At 34.5% G+C, this 24793-nt stretch overlaps 1 non-coding gene and 2 pseudogenes across 1 annotated transcript; 2 read left to right on the forward strand and 1 right to left on the reverse strand.

Annotated features, from left to right (window-relative positions):
• Positions 1 to 288: 288 nt before the first annotated feature.
• On the reverse strand, positions 289 to 407 carry LOC112484661 (annotated as a pseudogene).
• Positions 408 to 6536: 6129 nt separating this feature from the next.
• LOC102886928 overlaps positions 6537 to 24793 on the forward strand; it is a 36695-nt pseudogene continuing 18438 nt past the window's right edge.
• On the forward strand, positions 22760 to 22878 carry LOC112484654. The gene has a single exon (XR_003048104.1). It is a non-coding gene; the product is annotated as a 5S ribosomal RNA (ribosomal RNA).

The raw sequence follows: 24793 nt of genomic DNA on the forward strand, positions 1-24793 counted from the left end.
CTTTTGAAATAGTTTGAATAATGTGACCTTTGCGCTTCTAAGGCACAATAATGCATTTTAGATGGTTTCGCTTTAGGAAAAATTTATGAACTTCCTACCTCATTTTCACTTGATAGTTTTTACTTATTGTACATAGTCATGCTCTTTCCTGTCCATCACTATTCTCACTCCAGACTGACCTACGATATGGGGTCTACTAGGAACAGTTCATTGAAAATCGTATGAATGTTAAGCAATTTTCGTTCAAGTGCTTTGGGTACATGTTTTCAAAGAGTGACTTTTTTTTACCGCCAACAGTACCTGGTCTTCCTAGGAGGTCTCCCATCCAAGTACTAACCAAGCCCGACCCTGCTTAGCTTCCGAGATCAGACGAGATCGGGCCCGTTCAGGGTGGCATGGCCATAGACCAGAGTGACATTTTTAACAAAGATAGACAGTAGGTGACATGCCTATTGTAAAACATTGATAAAAGCAAATACTGAATACTTCTCAAATTGAGAGAAAAAATAAGAGTCAAATAATGTCCAACAATTTTCTCATGGGAAATATGGACCAAAAAAGCAGCTTCTTTCCACTTTTTGGAGAGACACTCTGAAGGACGGGTGATAGGCAAGCCTTGCACTATATGCAACATGTAATAGAGGATCATGTCTCTTTTAGTTTCCTCTGCCACTGTCGCTGTTCAGAACAGTTTGTTTATGGGAGGGCTCATTAATGGTTCTTTACAGCTGACCCCTGCTGTAGAGGGTATTACCACTCCACAGGTTTCTATCACACAATTTTCTGGGTATGTCAAAAGCATATGTCAGAGCAGAAAGGGCAGAGATAAACCTTGGGGATTCTAAAGAGTGACACCTGGCTGGAATTCAATTTGTCAGGAAATGTAAGGCTGTGTTGCAAAGCACCACGAAGCTTGGGTTAGCTTAAAATGACTCATTTGCTGGAGTTTAAAATTAACTCTAAGGACCTCTGTGACAGTGTTCAAACTCTATACAAATATAATGCTGAAATATTTAAACCCAGTGCAAATTATATTTTGATTCAAGACAATGAATATGCTTAATTAAACTGGCACTGAAAATGTAAATATTTTAGCTAGTATCGCATTAACGCTAAAACCCTGGGAATTAAATTGTACATTTCTAATCTTTCATAATGATGAAATCCAAAATGTTATTGTTGTGTTTATAAAGAAGTCCATTGTTAGACAGCATATTCATTATGAGACAACAGTTACACATCTAATTCCACAGCAGGGAAAAGGATTCAGTGGTTCAATATTGCATACAACAACAATAACAGACTTTACCAAGAAATCAATGTGATGTAACATTGGATTCTAAAATCCGAAGTCAAAGAAAGAGAGAACATATCACAACCAACTGATATTTGTAATTATAGCCATATTCTCTCTTAGTGGATACTGTGAGCAAATTATGTAATAATAATAAAATAAACTGGCATTCTAATTAACGAAACTAAAAAGTGGCCCTTCTAAGGGGTAAAACTTACACTTTATCTCAGAACTAGAAGTAAACAGCAATAAAACAAAAACAAAAAACAAGTCAAAATATCACTTTGATTTTCTAAAGTATATAACTGTGGTTCCTTACAAAGAAAATAATACCCTATCATTTTATTTAGAGCCAGTTAATAGTTTTTGATCAAATGTTGACTTTGTTCAACAATTTGGTATAAAGACAAAACATGATAACTGGCTATGTATTACTCCAATATTAGAAAGAGCAATGCTATCAAAATTATGAAAAAAATCTGAAATTCAAAGTTTGGTTGTCTCTTGTTGAATTTTCATAACAGCCTTAAATGCTGGTGAAATCTGTTGACATTTTATCTAAATTTATCTTTCTTCTCCTTTTAAATGGTTAGTTTCTCACCTACCCCACAGCCACCCACATCACCAAAGCAAGATTATATTAAGGGTGTGTACATTCTCCTGTTCATTTACATGCATTTTCTTTAATCACAAGTATGAGAGAAAAAAAATAAAAAGAGTTTTCAAGGAAAATCATTCACCTATGTCAGCGTTATTAACAATGCCAGGGAGCCACTAATATGACCCCCAGCAATTCCTGCCTCGTCTTTATTACACCCTTGTATAATTCCCTCCCCCTGAGTCTGACCTGAATAGGTTGAAGCAAAAGTGATGGGATAGAATTTCCAAGACTAGGCTGCAAAAAGAGGGTGACCTCAGCTTTGGGTGGAGTCAGCAGCCACGCTTCCATCTGTGTCATTGGGAGGTGTTCGTGACAAGGAATTAAGGCAGACCTTTCAGCCGAGCTGGTGAGAAACTGTGGTCTGTCGGTAGCCACGTGCCTGAGCTTGAGGTGAAACTACAACCCCAGGCCACGTCATGACTGCAGCCTTCTGGGAGACCACAAAGCAGGGGACAGATAACACACCGGGATGTCTCACTCACAGAAACTCTGAAATAGCCAATGCTTATTGTTTGAAGCCACTAAGTTTGGGGGTCATTTCACATATAACAATGGATAGTACAACCTTGTCCCCCCTCGCATCTCATACAGAACCTGTCAATCAGTGAACAAAATTTCCTGATGCCACAATGAGTATTCAAAGGAAATCCGAGATTTAGTGTCCAATGCTGAGTTAACTAACTGAGATCTGCTTGCTGTTCGCCCCCGAGATGCCGATCATGAGTGACAGTTTGTGGGCAGCTGGTGCTGCAGATACTTGCAAGTCGCACTGCCATTTTGTGTTTTATTCTAATTGTTGACACCTTTTAATATGGCATTATAAGCTCGAAAAGAAGTATTAGACATAGGTTAATTTTTATGTTTCAACTTCTATAGCCCAAGGGGTTTTGACCTAAGCCACAGTGTCCTTGGAAATTAGCCCTACAAACAGAAAGATTCTGAAAATAAAAACTAAATTTTTTACCCTTTCAGTTGTTGCCACATAAACCCCTAGCTCAGAGCCTGATATAGATATCGATGTCAGATATACAAATGTAAGTATAGGTATAAAATTTCAACTACCGTAGCTACCAATTATTTATTGAACATCTCAAGCATACAGGTTATCTACTGATTGACTGACAGAAAGTTAAGTACAGAGTAGCATGGTTTCAAACCACTCCATGAAAAAGATTCTGTACAACCCATAAGATGGCACATAATCACTGGAAGAAAGACGTCTGAAAAGGGAGGACAGAGAATTGTTGTGGCAAGAGTCTCTATTTTAAAAACCATTTTTAAATCATGGGAATGGTGGCACATACACACACACACATACACAATTATTGGTTATATCAGAAAAACGTTGGTCTTTATCTTGATCTGATTCTACACCATCCCTGTATCAAATCAAGATAAACTCAATTGACCCCCAAATTAAGTATTTTCACTTCTATGTGATCACCATAGTCACTAATACAAGTCACTTTCTGCATTCTCAACTTGGTGAGGATGTACTTGGAAAGCTGCAGAATTAGACAACTTGGTTTTTAAAAGTAACATAAAAACAAACAAAAAAACACAGAATTTATATAAGATTCCACCTAAAATTGATGACAGTACAAAATTAATACATGGTTTTTGAGAGAAGCATTACTTCTTTTTTCTTACAGCAATTAGTTTTATCTTACAAAATGTAACAAATTTTTTTCTATCACTATGACACATGCCATTAAAAAATTAAATCTAGAAACAAGATGCTTAGTCCCTACAATTTTACTCATACTATTTGATTGATTGATTGATCTTGAATCCATTAGTGGAAAAAAAAATAAGACAAAGTAAATTTTATAATAATAATAAAAAGTTATTACAGATATTATCTGATTACCCAATACTGACATGATATATAAATATGAGAGGCTCAATATAGTATATATGAAAGTCGTTAAGATAGTAGATTCAAGAATTCTCATCACAAGGAAAAAACATTTTTTCTTTCTTTTATCTATATGAGATAATGGATTTTACCTGAAATTATTGTGGTAATCATTTCACAATATATGTAAGTCAAATCATTACGTTGTACACCTTAAACTTATACAATGCTGTATGTCAATTATATCTTTATATCTTTACAAAACTGGCGACAGGATGGGGGTGAAAGGAAGCTGAGAGGCTCAGATCATAACCAGAGCTGTTTTATCTCTAGCTTATTTCTTGCCATTTATGGCCAAGGAGTTTAGTGATAGCTTCGTTATAAGGAACTGCTAGTTAATACTGCAATCACACTGCAAGTGTACCTATCTATTATTTCCTATGGGTAAAGTAAGTAGTTCTTCCCTATTCATAACTGCTCAGTATATGTATACACACACAACACTTATTGTATTAATAAATGAAAGGACAAATTACATACTTACTATATAATATTCTTTGAATAAGGACTAAGTCTCTTTTTTCAATGTCTTATTATGCTACACTATAAATTTCCAGTTAATTTGGCTAAGGTAGAAATAACTTATCTTAGTACTGCACTGGAGTTTGAGGTTTCTCTATTTAATTATTAATTTATATAGATTACATTCCCTGAGATTCCATAAAATGTATATAAGGCAACATAATTAACTATTCCCTTTAAAATGTATTTTTGTTATGATTAAAAGATCAATCAAAGAACAACATAGCAATATTAAACTGAACATGCACCAAATAACAGAGTCTTAAAATGCAAATAGTAAAACTGACAGACATGAAAAGAGAAACAGACAAATTCACAAGTACAATTAGGGACTCCAACATCCCCCTCCCCACTCTTGGCAACTGATAGAAGTATTAAACATAAAATCAACAAAGATATAGAAGAAATGAATTACATAAGTAACCACCAGGATCTAATTGACATATAGAATAGTTTGGTCGACATCAGCAGGATACACATATTTTTCAAAAAGATAGTCACCAATATAGACCACCTCATTGGCCATAAAATAAATCTCCGCAAACTTAAAGAACTGCAGCATGTTCTCTGATTATAATGGAATCAAAGGAGAAATCAATAACTAAAATACAAAAAGAAATCTCCAAAAACATGACAAAACACACCACACTTCTAATTAATCCACAGGTTCAAGGAAAAGTATCAAAAGAAACTTTAATAAATATAGAACTGAATGAAAATGAAAATACAACGTATCAAAATACGTGGAATTCAATTAACAGTACTAAAGTGGGAAATTTATAGCACTATGTGTTCACATTAGAAACAAGGAAAGGCCTCAAGTCAATAATCTATGTTCTACACTCAAGATTTTTTTTAAATGTAAAATAAACACAAAGCTAGATAAAGAAATGAAACAGCGAAGAGTAAGGCAAAAGTCAATAAAATTGAAAAGTGGAAAGCAGTAGAAAAATAAATGAAACTATAAGCTAGCATTTAAAAAAATTTTCAATAAAATTGAAAACTCAGGAAAATGAACATGGATAAAAAGAGAGAAGACTGAAACTGCCAATATTAGGAATAAAACCAGGAATATCCTTCCAACATCAAAAGTATAATAAGGGATTACTTTGAATAACTTTATACACATAAACTGTACAATTTAGAAGAAATGGTCCCAGGATGAAACACTACTAAAACTTAACAAGATAAAATGGATGATCTGAATAGCTCTAAAAACACTAAAGATTTTGAGTTTTTAATTTTAAAAAACTCCCAAAAAAGTAAATCTCAGGTCCAAATAATTTCACTGGGGAATTCCAACAATTAACACAATTTTATGTAATGTCTGCTAGAAAATAGAAGATGACTAAACATTTCCAACACATTCTATGAGTCTACTCCTACCCTGATGCCAAAAGTAGACAGAACAGAAAAAGAAAATTACAGACCAATATCTTTCATGAACATAGGTGCAAAAATCCTCAGTAAAATATTAGCAAATTGAATCTAACAATATATGGAAAGAAATATACACTATGAGCAGATGGGATTTATTCCAGATGTGCAAGACTGGTTCAACATTAAAAAATAATTTATTGTAAGCCACCATACCAACTGGTTTAAAAAGTTACATAATCATATCGACTAATCCAGAAAAAAAATGAACAAAATCCAACACTCATTTATGATAAAAATGCACAGCAAGCAAGGAATAGAGATGAACTCTCTTTCATAGGCTGAACTGTCTCTCTCTCTCCACCTGTCAAATTCACATGTTGAAGTCCTAACCCCAGTACCTCAGAATGTGACTGGAGATAGTGTCTTTGAAGAGATAATTAAGACTAAAAGAGATCACTGGGATGAATCCTAATCCAACATGACTGGTGTCCTTATAAAAAGAAATCAAGACAGACACAAACAGAGGCGAGGCCAGGAGAAGACACAGGGAGAAGACAGCCATGTATGTACAAGACAGTGAGAGAGGCCTCTGAGGAAAACAATACTACTGACACTTTGACCTTGGATTTCTGGTCTCCAGAACTATAAGGAAGTAAATATCTATTGTTTAAACTACCCAGAAGGTGGTACTTTGTTGTATCAACCTCAGCAAACTAACACATTGCTTTAAAGAATATCCACAAAAAAAATCTATAGCTAACATGAGACTTAATGGTATAAGACAATACTTTCTCACCAAATTCAAGAACAAGGCAAGAATGTTCACATTCTTATTCAACACAGTGCTGGAAGTTCCAGCTAGTGCTCTAAGGCAAGAAAAGAAAAGTCATAGAGAATGGTAAATAAAACTGTCCATATTATTTGTAAAACTCTTGGAACTAAGAAGTGAGTTCCATAAGATGGCAGAATGAAAGATCAACATATAAGAGTAAATCAAATTTCTAGATACTAAAATACCTGTGGAAACTGAAATTAAAGACACAATGCCATTTATGGGTGCTTTAATGAAAATGAATTACTTAGGCATAAGTCTATCAAAATAGCTCCAGGAATTATATCCTAAAAATTATAAAATTCTGATCACAGAAATCAAAATAAATGTTGAGATAAATCACATTTGTGGCTTGAAGACTCAACGAGATAAACATGTTAATTCTCTCCGAATTAACCTATAGGTTTAATGCAATGCCTATTAAAATCCCAGCAAGTGTCTTTATAGCCTAGACAAGCATATATCAATATTTACATGGGAAGAGACAGAACCCAGAAAAGCAAACAATGTTTTGAAAAGTGGGACTTAAGTGTGAGACATCACTCTCTCTGATGTTAGGTCTTACATATAGTGTTCGGTCTTACACTTACATAGTGACGTAATGATCAATAAAACAGAATAGAGACCTGAGATACAGACCCACAAATCTGTGCCTAACCAAGAGTGACAAAAATGACAAAGCAGCTCAAGGGAAGAAGTTTAATAATTTCCAATAAATGGTGTTGAAGCAATTGCACATTCACAGGCAGGGAAGGAGGGAGGAAGGGAGGGAGAAATCTCAAAGTATCACAGCTTAATACAAAAATAAACTCAAATAGATTATGGACTTATATGCAAAACACAGAACTGTAAAACTTTTAGAAAAATACATAAAAGAAATTCTTTGGGACCTAGGGCAGATGTGAAGTTTTTAGAATTGTTACCACAAGCACAATCTGATATAAAAAGAAAATTTGGTAAGTGTACCTTATCAAAATTAAAAGAGCTTTTTTCTGTGAAAGATTCTACAAACTTTAGTTTCAAGCCACATATCTAAGGTAAGAATTATATCCAGAATATGCAAAGAGTTCTCTAGGCAACAGTGAAGAAAACAAATGATCCAGTTAGAAAAAAGGCAGAAGACAAAGGAGTTACTTCACAGAAGAGGGTATACAGATATCAGATAAGCTCATGAAAATATATTCAATATTGTCAATCACAAGGAAAATGAAAATTAAAACCACAATATTTACTACACACTAATAAGAATGTCTAAAATAAACTTTAACATTATATCATATGCCATCAAGGATGTGAAGGAATTATATTCCTCACACATTACTAGTGAGAATATAAAATAGGACATCTATTCTGGAAATATATGACAGTTTCTTAAAAAAACCTAAACATTTGCTTACCATATGACCAAGCAGTTGTACTCTTGGGCATTTATTCTAGAGAGAAATAAAACTTATGTTCGACCAAAAACCTGTATACAAATATTCACTGCAGCTTTCTAATAGCCTAAATCTGGAACAACTAAATGTATTTCAGTAACAGGGTACACCATGAGAAATCGTTATCTCGGGACTGCCCTGTATCTTGAATGTGGTCATGGCCACACAAATCTATGATGAAATTGCACAGAACACACACACACACACACACACTGCAAATATACACAATTCAGTGTATATAAAGCAGGCAAAATGTGAATAAGGTCTGTGATGTATCTATCACGTCTATTTCGTGTATATGCTATTATACTAGAGTTAATGCAAGGTATTGAGACAGAAAAATTTGGTGAAATTCATACAGAACTGCTCTGACTTATTTCTTAAAACTACATATTAATCTACAATTATTTCAAAATGTGTTCTTATACAATAATCAGAACTTAATGACCACAATCATAATAGCTACTTACCAGGTGCCAAGTACAACCTATTTTTTTATTATTATGAGTGCTCTATGAAACAGGCACATGTTACTAATCCCTATTTCACAAATAAAACATTGATGTTTTGAAAATAAATAAAATTTGCCTAAGAAGATATAGCTTATTAGTAAGAAAGGGATTTTAACTCAGGTTGGCTTGAGTAAAGAGCTAAGGCTCTTGGTTACAACACTTTTTTTGTGTGAATAAAAAGTAAGTTTATTTTCTTATATGTCCTTTATATTTAATTTGGCATAACAGTTAGCAATAAATCTTTAAATATGTATGACTAGATGAATGCAATCATTAAACCATTAAATTTTATTCTCTGGAAGCACTGGCATAAAGGCATAAGAGAAAGAGCAAATTCTATGTTCGTTCAAGTCGTGAAATTTGGAAAACTAAATGAAAATCTGAGCTTTGCTTTCTTGATTGCCTGACTAGAGAAACGGATGCTTCATATAACTTTTAGATCCTATCTCTCAAATATCAGATGTCTCAAACAAGTTTTTGGCATCACGGTTAATTTATGATTGACATTTTTAATGAGTGTATGAAATGCCAATATTTTGTGCTGTTGATAAAACGATCCGTATGTTTTACATTTCAGACACTCAGGCAGCTGAACTGACATTCTGTTGTGAAATGTTAGGTTCTTAATATGATTCCAAATCCAGGCAGTAGGCTAACCCATTTCCATAAGGAATTTAGAATATGCTCAAGATTTTATTCTTGTTTTCATCTGAGACTTGGAGTTTTGAAGTACCTAGAATGTGCAAAGACAAATGTTGCAACAGATGAATCTTAATCCAGAATGGCAAAGGCTCTGTAGAAGAATTAACGTTATTCGCTAACGAAAAGGACTGAGCCAGTAATTTCATATGAGAGAGCTTAGGAGACCCTCCGTAGCACTTAAACAGGAATTTGTTCCTTAGATGTCAACTGTCCACATCAGGGCTGTAAGCTCCAAGTGGGCAGAAAGTTGGTGTGTTTCCTTTATCACACTATTCCCAACATTTAGATCGGTATTTGGCACACAGCAAGGTTGCTGTATCAACAAAGTAGGTGAAGAATGATCTGATAAGCATCACAGGCAAGTACATTTAGATTATTACCCATTTATTGTATATCTATCCCAACTGTTGTGTTTATTTGAATCGCATCCCGGTTAGCTTAGAATTAGAATCACTGTATTGTCTTCTCTCATTCTTAAACTTTGGCACAAACAAATATCTGAATATGGTATTTCATATTTCTTTCATTTCCCTTTTCAGAATCCCTTGCTAACATAATAACCCAATTTATTTCCTGGGAAGTTCACATTTTCCCCTTAGTTTTTATACATAGCTCAAAAGAAGATGATTTTCTCAAGATATTTCTTTATATTGAAAGGACAAAAAAGTCACCTATGTCTTTCATCTCATTAAAAATTTCATAATTGTATATTTTTTTTCCTTTAGAATAGCAGTAAATCAAGATATCTCTCCCTTCATCACTTTAACTCGAAAACTATACTTTGTACAACATTTACCACTGGAACACATAAAAATTACATTTTTTTCATAGAAATACTATTTTCAAAATTAAAAAGTGATCTCATAAGAAGAAACACATTAATTCTTGTGGTATAGGAAAGTGTCATTAATTTCTAGTAGTCACATTTTTATTAATTCTCTCAGCTTGTATATTTATAATTTACCTTTCGTAAGTGTCAGAATTTGGTCATTTCAGTGTCTAGAAGCAGCATTTAAAAATAAAATTCATTAAACTAGATCACTGATACTCTATGTTAGGTATTCTCTACCTTTGCTTTTCCAAGAGCCTAGTGAGGACTTTCTGTCCTCCAAACGGACCAGACTGGAGATAATAATATTTATTACTGGCGTTGCCTTCCAAGTTTTACACTATGGTCCACTCTGTCCTGTTATACTTTTGTTTTTCTGTATTAGAACAGAAATATCATTGCAAATAATTCATTGTCTCGTTTTCTGTAGCCTGTCAGAAGTTTAGTCAAAAGAATTTTCCTTCTTTAAATTTAATTCTTTAATTAAATTTTTAATTTTTCTTTTTTAATTTTCCTTTTTCTTAGGTGATTTATTCATCTTAGGTGATTTCATTCATTCATTCATTCACCTAAAATGTTCTGTGCTAGATCATGAGAATGTAACAGTGATTTAGACAGCTATGGTTCCTTTCCAGCAGAGCTTCTTGGCTTTCTCCTTGGTTTATAAGAGTTCATAGCTATGGTCAGCTTGGTTTTCTCTATTTCTATTGTACTCACCATGAACTATTAAGTGCAATGAAAGACCCTCAACCTCAAGGATCATTTTGAAGAGGCTCTCTCATGGCAACCCTAATTTTCATGCGAAACAAAGACATTGATATCCTTCCAGAAGTTTAAAGATGTTTCTTTGCTCTCATTTATACAGATATATAATCTGTATATCTATAGCCATCAAATACATGTTATATGTCATTATAATTATAACTTCGAAAAGATGTCTTAAATTTTTTTTCCCTCTTTCGTATAACTAGGATCTCATTTTCTTTTGCATGGATTCTTGCCTTCTAACTTATTATTTCTAGTTTTTCTTTGCAATTGTTCTTTACATTGAATCTAAAACACAAATTTTTCAATGGGTCCTTATTGTTAATAAAAGCAAAGTAAAACAATATTTTCCATTTACTCCCTCTTTCCCAGCACTCCATTGCTTCCCCATCCTCCATACCACAGCAGACCACACACAGGATGCTAAATACATTCTGCAATGTCATGTCTCTGGTACATTTCTCAGGTAAGTTCCTCTTTATGGGTACACCCTCCTTGTCTGCGTGCCACTTATTTCCCAATATCCATCTGTTTCTTCTGTAGTAGTTTGTAGACAGTTCCATTATAATTTGACTCATTATAAAATGAAGTATTTGTTTATAGTTGGATTGTGACCTTTTTGAAGATATTTTGTTTTACTATATATAATCATAGCATCTACCATATGAGTGAGTGAGAGAGAGAGAGAGAGAGAAGATGGAAGAAAGAAAAGAATGAAGGGAGGGAAGGGGGGAGGGAGGATTTTTGAGTGAAGGAAATGTTATTTGTAGGTTCTGGGTGTAGTTCTAATAAAATTCCCACATAATGAAATTTTTATGTAGTAATTTTCCTTTTTTCTTAGGTGATTTATTCATATCTGGCTGCTACATGTGATTAGACACATATATATCAGTTAATATGAAATTAAATACTTTCTATGAATTCGCTTGTCCACATTTTCTAAAATGATGTATAAGAAAATTAAGTAAAAGAATATTAATTCACTTATCCAGCAAACACCTTGGCAGAAAGTAAAAGTATTTTATTGTTAAAATTATTAAGCAAAAATTCAGCAAGCTGCCTTTTTAAACTTCTAATCTTTATTTTTATCAATTATGAAAGAACTATATTGAAAATACATTAAAAACCTCTCAGCTGATAATATTAATTTAAATTAGTTTTACTTTTAACACAATTATTATTGAGCTTAAGGTCAATTATATCTCAGATATCCTTTATAAATTTTCTCTTTAAATTTTTTTCTAAGAATAATCTTTCTTTTTGAAAAGACAGATATTAATTTTTAAATTATTAAGTTTTAATTAAGTGCTTTTTAACATTTTAATTTTTCACATCACATTGCCTAGAATCCTCCATGATACTGATATGGTAAATTACACAATTTTAAAAGGAATGTTTATTATAATATTTAAGAAAATTATTTTACTCTAGATTTATGCTGATGTTATACCTTTAGTTTACCAAGAAAATATTCATCTAATCAGATGTGATTTCACAATCCAGAGAAATAATTTTTCTCAGCTTTTTATACATCGATATACCATAACACAGTAATTTCCCATTACAAAATTATTTTCCTTGCAAGTTCTACTCCTTGTAAAGAATATATTAATTTTAATCATATTTAAGTTATGAAGATTTATCCACCAAATTGTTTATTCATTTTGTTTTTAGTACTTTGTATTTTGTCTCCTTCACTGTAAATAGTCATTTAATTGTTTTTTCCTGCTAGGAATTTGGAAATAGTCTAAGATATGTTCACTAGCAGTCATTTTTTTTTTAGCTCATGCTTTTTAAATAACCTTTCTATTTTGGAATAATTTTAGATTAAAAGAGTTGAAAGATAGTACAGAAAGTTCCAATATACCTCCTCTACTGTTAGCATCTTACATTACCAAGTTACATTTTTCACAACCAAGAAACCACACCGGTGCATTACTATTAACTCCGTTGCATATTTTATTCATATTTCATTAGTTTTTCCACTAACGTCCTGCTTCTGCTTCAAGATCCCATCCAGGATACCACGTTGCACTTAGCTGCCATGTCTCTTTAGTTGCCTCTGGTTTATGACAGTTTCTGAGACTTTTCTTGTTTATCATGACTGTGACACTTTTGAATATTGATCAGGTATTTTGTAAAATGTTCTTCTGTTCAAGTTCGTCTGATATTGTCCTCATGGTCTTAGCAGAGACATGAGTTGGGGGAAGACCACCACACAGATGAAGTCCCTTCTTATCAAGTCATATCACCACACATGCTGTCCACATGACTTCTCACTGATAAAGTTCATCCTGATCACTTAAGGTAGTGTTTGTCTGGTTCTTCTACTGTAAAAATGTCACATATTTTACCACTCCCTACCACATTCTTTGGAAGCAAGTCTCTAAGTATAGATCACATTCAAGGGGCTGTGGGTGGGATTAAAACTCCATCTCCCAGACAGAACTTTAATATAAATTAATTGTGATTCTTCTGGAGAAAAAAAAAATTTATTCTAATTTATTTATTTAGTAATGATTTATATAATTATGGACTCAAAGATTATTTACTCTATACTTTGGCACTGTAGTGATATGTAAGTATAAAAAAATATAACTAACCTATTTCTCTACCTGTCAGTGTCAAGAATTAAACACTATTTGTTACCTCTATTCTTACTAATCCCCAGTCTCACATAGAGATGATTCTGAACCTCTTATTTTGCAATCTAATTCTTCCATTTCCCCTGTAAGTAAACAAATCCTTCATGCTACCAGTCACTCAAGGGGCAATCTTGTGTTTCCTCTCTCTCTCACCGCATAACTAATCAGTCTTCAAATTCTTTCAAAACTTTCTTCAAAATATATACAAGGCTCCAAACACTTCTCGCATACTCAACCTCAATCTCCCAAGTCAATATCACGAATAATTTGGGCCCAGATTATGAAAACAATTTACCAAGTACTCCTTTCTTCTCCCCGCGCCCCAATAAAGTCCATTTGCTAAATGTCACCCATGTTACTTAACTATTAAGTCATATAATATCACTTTTCTGCTCCGAAACCTTCCACGGCTTCTCACTAATATTAAAATCCAAAACTTATCCAAAGAAAACCAAAACAATAATTTGTAAAGATCTATGCACCCCTATATTCAAGGCAGGACAATTTACAATAGCCAAGATATGGAAGCAACCTAAATACCCATCAACAGACGACTGGATAAAGAAATTATGGTTCATATATACAATGGAATATTACTCAGCCACCAGAAAAATGAAATCCTACCATTTGCAATGACGTCGATGGACCTAGAGATTATTATGCTGAGCGAAATAAGTCAGACAGAGGAAGATAAATACCATATGATTTCACTTATATGTGGAATCTAAGGAACAAAAAATAATCAAAAAGAGACTCTCAAATATAGTGGACAATTTGGTGACAGAGGAGGGAGTCTGGGGGTCTGAGAGAATGGGATGAAGGGTTAAAGAAGTATAAATTAGTAGTTGATAGATGGTCATGGGGATGGGGAGCACGGCACAGGGAATGCAGTTAGCATTAAGATGATGGCTAAGTCGAGGGTTGGAGGAGGGAGGGAGCAATTAGGGGGATCGTTTTATGAACTATGTAGATGTCTAACCAATGTACTGTATACTGGAAACTAATTTAAATAAATGAATGAATGAATGAATGAATGAATAAATAAATAAAAATCTAAAACTTAACAACATGTAAACCAGGTTCCAGCAAACTTTTCTGTAAAGTGAGTATTTTCAGCTTTTCGTGCAATAAGCACAATATGCAAGTACTCGACTCTGGTCTTGCGACGTGAAAGCAGCCATAGACAATATAAGTAACTGAATGGGTGTGTCTGTGGTCCAATAAAGCTTCTGTCACAAAAAGAAAGTAGTAGGCAGAATTTGACCCACCTGAGTATGTGGTTCTTCTCCGACCTTATAACCTCACTTCCTTCACACACTTCCTCGTAAACACTCTTCCATCCTAGGTCTTTTGTATGTGTACCCTCACTCCCTGGGGTGATGGTCCTCCAGACAGCTTCAAGACTCACTCCCTCCCTTCCTACCATCCAAGGGTCCCCTTAACACAAAGGCCTTTCCTTGTTGTCCCCACTCCATCCTTTATTCTGCTTTATTTTACTTCACAGCATTCGTCACAACCTGATTTTTTAATTGTGACTCCACCCTCCACACTGTAAGTTACATAAAAGCAAGGACATATCTGTTTTATTCATTGTTAAATCTCTAGGACCTAGCGCATAGTTGTCTCCCAGTAAATATTATTGAACAAATGATTAAATTAAATGATTACATTAAAATGTAACATCTGTGTCCCACATTACTGATATATACATTACAATTTATGAATCTATTAATAGTTTTTATAATTTTTCTACTAACTAATGGTTCTTTAAAAAAAAAGATTCCATATTACCAAATAACTTAGTTTGATTTATCTCACTATTGGATTCAAATGTCTTTGAATTACTCTTTATTTGAAAGAAATAAATTTGAGATTTTCTATGACCAGATATAATAATATGAATCACAATCTGTTCTACTCAAAACCCTTTAGAAATGGATTCACTGTTTTTGGCACCTATTTCTGTCTTTGACAACTCTCAGACCTATCTTATTAGGCACCAAGATGTTGTTTCGTAGTGTTTTGATTTTTATATTTCTGCATGAGTAAATGTAGCTTTTGTTTGTTTTACTCTTGAAGTGCAGTTACTTTAATAAGATGTGGATTTCTTTTCATCAACAAAATCTGTTAGAGGTGACTGGAGTGAAAGGTTCAGGGAGAAGCTCTGTGGGTTTGAATCTAGGCTTTATCTTTCATCCTGCATTTCAATTTCTGCCTCTGCGAAATGCTGATAATTGCTGATAATAATGGTACTCCTTTAAAAAGGTTTAATCGGGTTAATAACTTGTGAACATTAAATGAGTTTATAGGCATAAAGCACTTTGGAAATTAATGATTGTTATTGTCAGTTATCATCACCACCATTATCAAGTTAACTTAGTATACAGTGAATGCTTACATTAAAAAAGAAATATTTCTACTTCAGATCAAATGATACACACAGAAAGGGATGAAAATAGATGTTTCATGAAAACGGAAATAAAGAAAAAGCTGGGATAGCAGTACTTATACCAGACAAAACAGACTTTAAAACAAAGTTTATAACAGAGACAAAGGACCCAGTTATCCCATTTCTGGGTATTTATTTGAAGAAACCCAAGACACTACTTTGAAGGGACATGTGAACCCATATGTTTCTTGTAGCAGTGTTTACAGCCCCTAAGATATGGAGGCATCCTTGGTGTCCGTCAATGGATGAATGGATAAAGAAGAGGTGGTATATATATACAATGGGATATTACTCAGCCATAAAAAAAGAGGACACTAGAGTTCTTGCAGCCCATTTGGTTGTTGAAGAGATTTGATAACAGCCAAGATAGTAAGAAAAGACGGGAAGAAGGGGATGGGTGGTTTTTCTTGTTTGTGTGGAAGCAGCTGGACTCTAGTTGAAGCCAACTGTTCCTCACCTGGCGTGAATGCACCACCTGAAAAGCAGCAGGGTCAGCTCATGGCCGCTTTGCCTGGCCCACATGCCAGGTGTTAAGCTCAAACAAACACTGCTGGAAAGGCCACTGATTGTCCCTGACACAATCGAGTCCTTAGCCCTTCGAATCACAAGTTCAATTATCAATTCACAAGTGATTTGTGGCAGGCAGGTCCCACGCCACATTTTTCCCGCTTTTACCTCTACTTTGCTGGCAGAAATGTCCTTATGCTTTTGGCTTGTATATACAACTTTTTTTTTTTTCTGGTTTACCATGCTATTCATTTTCCTGTTTCATAGCCATTTGATTATTTGAAGATGAATCTGGGTTTGGGGTAACTCAGAAACATATTCTCACATTTTAGATCACAAATTTGATTCTTACTATCATCGAAATAACATTTTGGTGGAATGTCACAAAGAATAATTTCTTCCTACACAGAAATGAAACCAATTACTAAGGACTGAGAGGAATTTAAGAGAAAACTTTTCCAAAAACCAAACTCTTACATATTCATCTTACAGACTTTAATGCATATGTTTTGTATTAATGGCATGTATTCATGTGATTCTTAAAATAATAGTTCTGCCCAGTGTAAACGAAAGCAAAGCTTGAAGTGTACTATCTTAATTATAAATGTTATGGGTCCACTGTTTGAGAGGGCTTTTCTCCAGAGATTACAAATAGAATGAAATGCATCTAATTAAGTAACAGATTGACAAGAATTTTCCTTTATGTTTACTGGCAATCCTCAGATAACTCATTCAGAATTAGAGATTCAAGTGCTCTCAATGACAGCAGGACTCCACTTTCTACTCATTCCGGCATTTCTATCTCTGCATAATGGAAATACTGAAACTCCTCTTAAAGTGTGTGTATGTGTGTGTGCGTGCGCACGCACATGTGTGTGTAGTGAAAGTAACAAAGCGAAAGAAAGAAAATGTGTTGCTGCCCGTTTTTCTCTCCATCCAAAGAGATTTTTAATTTTTTTTTCTGAACCATATTATCTATAACTACACAGCTCAAAACCAAATGAAGAACTCTATTCTTCATAATAATGATTTAGTGTTTATGTGGAATAAATTTGTAAAAAAAAATCTACATGTACATACATGTTAACATAAAGCAACTATTACTGTGTTCATTCAAATACTAATATATTATAACGCGACATAATAATAGTCTAAAATTAGGATAGTATGATATGTAATAAAAGAGAGACCAAACAAATCAATACAAGAACTTTCCAGAGAACTTTCACCTTTCTAAATTTATAAAAAGAGTCTTAAAATTAAACAAATTAATTTGCCTATCTACCACTTAGCAAAGATGAATACTCAATATAAATAGAAAAGATTCTGACAGCTGGGATAATGTGCCTTAATGGTCCATTGATGGGCAGACTAGTTTCGACCATCTGCATATTTATTTCTATTTCCATGGTGGTCCAGCTGCAAGTGTTACCACACTTGATAATGCCTTCAATTAGATCTGCACTCTTAATGGATATCATTATTTTTCATAACCACCCTCCTATGGGTTTCATCCAAAGTAGGCAACAATAAAAATATGGAAGTGATACAATTAACATTCCGTAATTTTATGTCTCATTTTACTGCAGGAGTAACAAATATTGATAGGCTGCAGCAAATATAGGGCTTTATAACGATTCTGTGTATCTCTACTTGCCTCTCCAGTGATTTTGTGACCAACTCCTTTATCACTCTTTTAAATTAAAATATATCTCCACCTGATATATTTTACATGAAAGTAGGTCATGTGTATTAGTGCACAATAAGATCTATTCGTACTTATTCTCCTTTATTTTGTGATTGATTCCTTCCTTCTTAATCAGCTTTCCATTTAATATTATAGAAACACTTAGGTTCTCCAAGAAGTAAGATGAAAGCTGAATTACAATTCATTTTTTCCTTAGGGCCTCAAATGGTAAAGGTGGCCTCAGAAATCTGAGACATGGTGAGACAAGAAGAGATTTAAATCATCCCCTCGATAGAAAAGCCTACAGGTAACTAAGGTAGACCAATTAAGACATTCCAAGTCATTCCCAATGGTTTTCTATGTCAGATGTTAATTATCACTAGACCTACTAGAGACTGAGCAATCTTTCCCTGTATCAAGACCTACCTGGACTTTAATTTGGCTTTGTCAAAAAAATCTTTGTGACAAAAGTCTTCTTTAACTTGTAAGGCTGATTAAGCTCCACTGTATAAGAATGGTAAGCTACTTTTATTTTGAAGCCCTTTGATACCCACACCAACTAAATTCTGTCCAGAATACATCTACCAGTTACACATATTCAAATGAATCTCTACAGATAATCTTGAGCCATTTGGATTTTTTTATTATGTATAGCCAATATTATTATAATATTGACAATCACTGTACAATAGAAAAAGCTTTATAATGGCTAAAATGTTTTGTTTTAAAAATCGGAAAAGAAAACAAAAGAAACTATCTTACGTGTGACAAATACTGTGGTTCTAGTTTATTGCCTAGAGAAAAAATTGGGGGTTAATTGGTGTCTGCCTGTCAACTCTGAATTAAGACTTCTGTTGTTAAGAGTATAATATACTTACAGAATATCTATATTATCTTCTTCGGGGTCCTGATATTCCCACCATTCCTTTTTAAACCAAGACGATTTTCCATGATATATCTATTTTTACTCATATAATTTGTGACAGAAAATTTTTAATTGGGATTGATATTTTAAAGCTGAACTTGGTGCTGTAATCTAAAAGGCACACATTTTAAAGAGAAACAAAACTTGATTTGAGTAGTGGTCCTTTCTCTTACCCAGTATGTGGCCTTTAGCAAATGACTTACATGAGTCTCAAACTCCTCATGCTTAAAAAGTGGATAATGATCTCAAGTGTGCAGAGTTTGTTGAAAAGATTAGAATGTAATGTATGTTTTCCAGGCACTTAACACAGTGCCTGGAAAAAAACTGAAAGTGTGTTAATATGCCTCATTATTATTATTAGAATTCTCACTCTGTTAGGGTGTTTCATATTATCTGATCACTGCTACATTAAGAATCCTGCATAGCCATGGGAACTTATTATGCCCTGCTGTGATATTATTTTATATTTGGAGACATAAGAAAGAATTAATGCTTCTTAAATGTTTTAAATGTTGTGGGTATAAAGTTGTTTTCTGCAAATCCATTTATGCTGAAGAGTAGAGTTTAATTGTAAGAACTGTCATGTTTGTGTCTTTTCAACTGCCAAATCACACAGAACCTACTAAAATAGGTGAAATGGAGAACGAGCCAATTTTCTAAGAAGCTTTAGGTAGGACACATGTGATGTACTGGAGGAATGAATGCAAGACCAGAAATAAATAGCAGTGTAGCATAATCTCTTGCTAAGAGTGATATTTCAAAGTCTGGGCTAAATTTCATCAGATCTCTAAGATGCAAGCCAGGAAGTGATTAGTAAATAACTCTGTATATAGCTCAGAGTTTCTCTCAACTTTCAGCTATATAATTATTTCAGTTTCCCACAAATCTCAAAAGGTTCATTTTTCTGGTAAATTAGAGTGAGTATAAAAGTGTATGAGCAATAGCAATTGAAAGAATAATATTGGTGGTTTTGGGAAGTTTCATGAGGTTAAGTAGAGACAACAGAAGCTGAGGTCAACAAAACGAGTGCCCCGAGCTGGCAGACATTTCAGGTAAGTGACTTGGACGTGATCTAAAGGTAAAGGTTTTTATACTTAGAGGAAAACAGTCATGTTATTTTTAAAGATGGAAAACTTTCCACAATAAAATAAAATAGCTTTATGGTTAAGACCATTTTGCATCAAAGAAGCTAAACTCAGATCATCATATGTGAGTAAAATACCAGTTACCAAAAGTTTCCATTAATTTTAAAACTCGCTAGAATATTGGAGAAACATCCAGCGATTCTCCACAGTAATTGTAATCACTAGCTCTGTGTATAATATTGTTCTGAGAACATCAATTGCTTAAAATTTATAACGGTTTCACCCTAGAATTACATAGCCCATTGTGTGTCTCTTTCATTTGTCGCACCAGATTAGGTTCTGGTCCACCTAGTTAGGCAGATTGCCTCAGCCAGTGACCAATACAAGCAATATTTCAATGCGAAGAGAACACAATGATATAAAAACTGAAATCAGTGAGTAGGTCTCACTGTGTATGCTTCCTGAGAATACTAGCATGCAATCATATATCCAGGGCTTACGTATCAGAAACAAATATACCTGGCACATTTTGACACAAAAATTGTTAAGGATCTTTCAGGACATTTGTTTCTATCGCTTTGAATATCGGTTAAGAAAACAATGGTGTACACCCTGGTTTAAAAGATAATAAGTAAATAAATGAAGGTGAATGCACTGACAGAATTGAACTGGTAAACAGTACGCAGGCAGCAGTATTTACTGAGGCTCTGGCTCTATTCCATTGCCCTCAATTCAGTGTCAGCTTTGGCTTCCGGCCAGTGTTCCTCCTGGTAACTTGAAGGCCACCCCTCGCCCCTTACTATTTTTTTTTTCACATAAAAAGTGATTGTCCTACTCCCAGAAGACAGAAGACCTAAGTCTACTCTAATTTGATCATCCCAGGACACGGATGTTAAAAAACAACTAATTTCTTGCTTTCCCATTTCTTTCGAGAGATTTTTGCAGAAGTAGCAGGCCTGGACGTTCTTGCCCCGTTTTCCTCTCCCATGGTAATAAAGGAGGCATGTCCTGTCTAATCAGTGAGGGGCTAGGGTCTTCCGTCTTTTAGAAAATTCTTCCTGGGAGAATAAGGTGGGTTTTTTTCTTCATCTTTTTTTCCCCTGAACTCTTGTTACTTCCTGTGCTTACGCTGTTGCAGCGAATATCACAGTCTTCTCTGAAGTTTTCTCCCTTTCTTGGCTGAAAGCTTTTCCAAGACAAGGATGAAATATTTATCACTATAGCTACAGCCTGTACTACAGTGCCAGATTCAAAGTAGATATTCAAAATATGGTTGGTGACAAATACATTAAACTAAAATGTAATTAAGTAGTGCCATAGCATGTTTCAGATTTGCCTATACAAATTCATACTGCATTTCTGTGCTGACTGCATCATTTCTTCCTTCTAACTTCTTCAGTTTCAACTTGCTATTATTCTTTTCACTTGAGGAACAAGAATTAAAGTGTGATAACTTGATCCTTACATACTTGAGCTGCTTTTAAAGATATTCACTTGAAGGTTAGTTGGAACTGTGGCCTTTTTGTGTTGGTTACAGTGCTGGGACCATGTACTATTTTGGGGCACGCTTTGTCTTTATATGCTTCCTTGGGGCATCCTTTGTCTAAAATATACTTTTAATAAATCTCTTCTAAATCTCAATGACCTGTGATTCTTCATTGCATCATTTGAGGAAGAACCAAGGGAAAATGCTAACTACACTCCTGTGCTGTAGTTATCCCTCCCCCTCCCAATCCCTCATCACTCCACCCCCATATTGGGGTGACACTGAACTCTGATCGGCCCCGATGGTGACATTTGCTATCTGCTTCTTTAAATAAAAAGTTTGTCAACCCTTATTAGGATATAAACTTAAAGTTCTATTCCTTAGAAAAATTTTAATATTTTTCATAAAGTTCTTATATTTTGCATAGTCTTACACAGTTTTATAATTAAAAGGAGTTTTAATAGGACTATTCCATGTTGTCATCTTTAATTTACACTTCCAAAGCATTTTTAATAGGTTATAGACTGAGGCTCTTTGGTGCTGTTATAAAAGTCCCGATGCTTTGAACCAAACTGGTTACATGTGTTTAACTATTTATGCCAACACTTCGTATTTAAATAAGTTAGAAACCCAATAAATTTCCCTGTGAAGAAAACGAAGAGCCTTTTTGATCCTTCTTGAAAAAAAGACACTCATTCCTTATATTAATTTGCTTCAAACCTAAAATTTTTATATTTTCCTATCTAGGTTTTTTGGTTTGTTTGTTTGTTTGTTTGTTTGTTTTTCGGGGTGGGGTGGGATATAGCCACATCATGAGACTTACAAATTTCAATTTCTGACCTAGAATACCGTAGGCCATTCTTCCCTGATCCTTTTCCTATTATTTTCTCTCTGTGCTCCCACGGCCAAGACAGAAGAACCATTTCAGGGATCAATGGGCTTTGCTTCCTGAAGAAACAGAGGCAGAACTTACAAGGCCTTAGTAGTAGGGATGGGTTGACTGCACTGCCCTAGCAGAAACAGAGTGATCAGGGACAGTATAAACAGTACATAAAGGCGTATTCTAGAAAGTCAGAAACAAAAAGTTGCCAGAGGCCAGGTTGTCTTGCCATTAAGAATCTCAAGTCTATGGCCATACTACCCTGAACAAGCCCGATCCCGTCTGATCTTGGAAGCTAAGCAGGGTCGGGCCTGGTTAGTACTTAGATGGGAGACCACCTAGGAAGACCAGGTGCTGTAAGCATAAAAAAAAAATAAGAAAAAATAAGGGATTGTAAGCTGACAAGGTCCTTGCAATCTGTGAGGTCAACCAAAGGTTGCCTCGCCTAAAAAGTAAAAATAAAAATAAAAAAAGACTCTCAAGGTACAGTTCTTTACTTCCTCCCAAGGTGTCCTGAAATTAGGATTCTGCTTCATTTTTCTTTGGAAAATATTTTTGCATCTGATCAGGCGATATCTCGCTCATGCTCTCTCTCTCTCCCCCCTCAACTATCGAAGTAGAATCAGAACAAAATCTCAACTTTTTTTCTAACACATATGTACACAAAATCTGCTCATTCCATACAGGTATCCTCATTTAGACCAAAAAAAAAAAAAAAAAGGCAAAGAGAAAGAAAAACAGAAAAACAGAGATCACTTTGCTCCTGGCCGTTTTCCAGTATTCAAACATTAATTTTTTTCTCTTAAAGAAACCATCCATTAATCCAATCATCATACAGCTACTTCTCTTTTCCATGACAGATAAATTTCTTGAAATAGCCTATTAAACTCACCATCTCCTTTTTTTTCCTTATGTGATTGTTATGAGTTGTCTGCACACATAATTTTCCTGAATCTGAAATCTTAAATCATTTTACTTGTTTACCTTAAATTCACTGATGCTATTTTTTATTTGCATGTAAGTGACCTTTTGATAGCATTTTTTACTACTTATTTCTATAATGCTACAAAGCTGTCTCAAATCACACCGATCTCTTGCGTACTAAAGATATGTGTTCAACTGCCTAGTTCACATGTATGATTGTCTTCCAGACACATCACATATTCATACTTGGACATCTAAACTCATCATCTCCCAAACCTACGTCCTCTCCACTGATAAAGGGATCACTGGAGAGTCCACCCAGTTGCCTAATATGGGAGACATCTACCTGATTATAGCACTTCTCTGTTTGTGACTTTTCAATGGCTTCCATTTCCTTTTAAGAGAAAGACTGTACTCCTAAACCTGACTTACGAGTGCCATCATGGTCTGGTCCCTTCTCCCTTCTCCCTTCTCCAACCTTGCCTCATAAACTTGTATCCTTGACCATCTACAGTCCAGTAAGTACAATTTCAGTCTCTGATGGCCCCATGATTATCTCATTTAAATCTTTAAATATGCTGTCCCCCTCTCTCTGCCAGGAATATGTATCTCCACTCTGTCTGATGAGTACAGTGGGGATGGGAGAAGAGATGTCTGCTATGTTACCGTGACACTCAGACCCCCAAGACAGGGCTTGGCACTGAGTAGGCACTTGGTATGAGACGACATAGAAACACTCGGACTTGTCATCAGTTGCTCTGTTCTTGATATTTTGACCCTAGAAATTTTCGTTGTTGTTGTTACTGTGACTTGTTTGCTTGTTGGTTTTAAGGCAGAGTGATGAGTTTTTCAGTGTGCATTTGTAGGATTCTAAAATAGTTTGAGGAAGAGCAGGTACACGATTCATCACGATGATTTTCTGAAGAGTCTGCATTTTGATGAAAAGCTACAATGATATTCTTTAGGGCTGGAGTCCCAGCCACAGACCTGGAGTCCTTACTGTAGGAGAGGTGCTTTGCCAATGAGAGCTATGGGGAGACCAGTGACCCGAATTACAACCTAGGATCGCCATTCCTAACTATTTTTCCAAATATGAAGTATGCACATTACTTACCTAAGTCATAGAAAAGAAAATGTGTATTTTCAGTAATTTTATATCTTATTTTATTATTTTTTTCCACCTATCTTATTTGTTGGGCTTTTTGTTTGCCAATGTAGTTTTAAAATAGACTAAAAACAAAGAAAGAATGTTAACGCTATTTTAACATTCATTTTCCTAGCTTTAAGTTGTTGTTATTAATACCATAAATTTAAAACCTTATTTGATTTACTCTTTTTTTTTAAACTAGATACT

Source organism: Pteropus alecto, unplaced genomic scaffold (genome assembly GCF_000325575.1).
Source record: "Pteropus alecto unplaced genomic scaffold, ASM32557v1 scaffold17, whole genome shotgun sequence".
Taxonomy (NCBI): domain Eukaryota; kingdom Metazoa; phylum Chordata; class Mammalia; order Chiroptera; family Pteropodidae; genus Pteropus; species Pteropus alecto.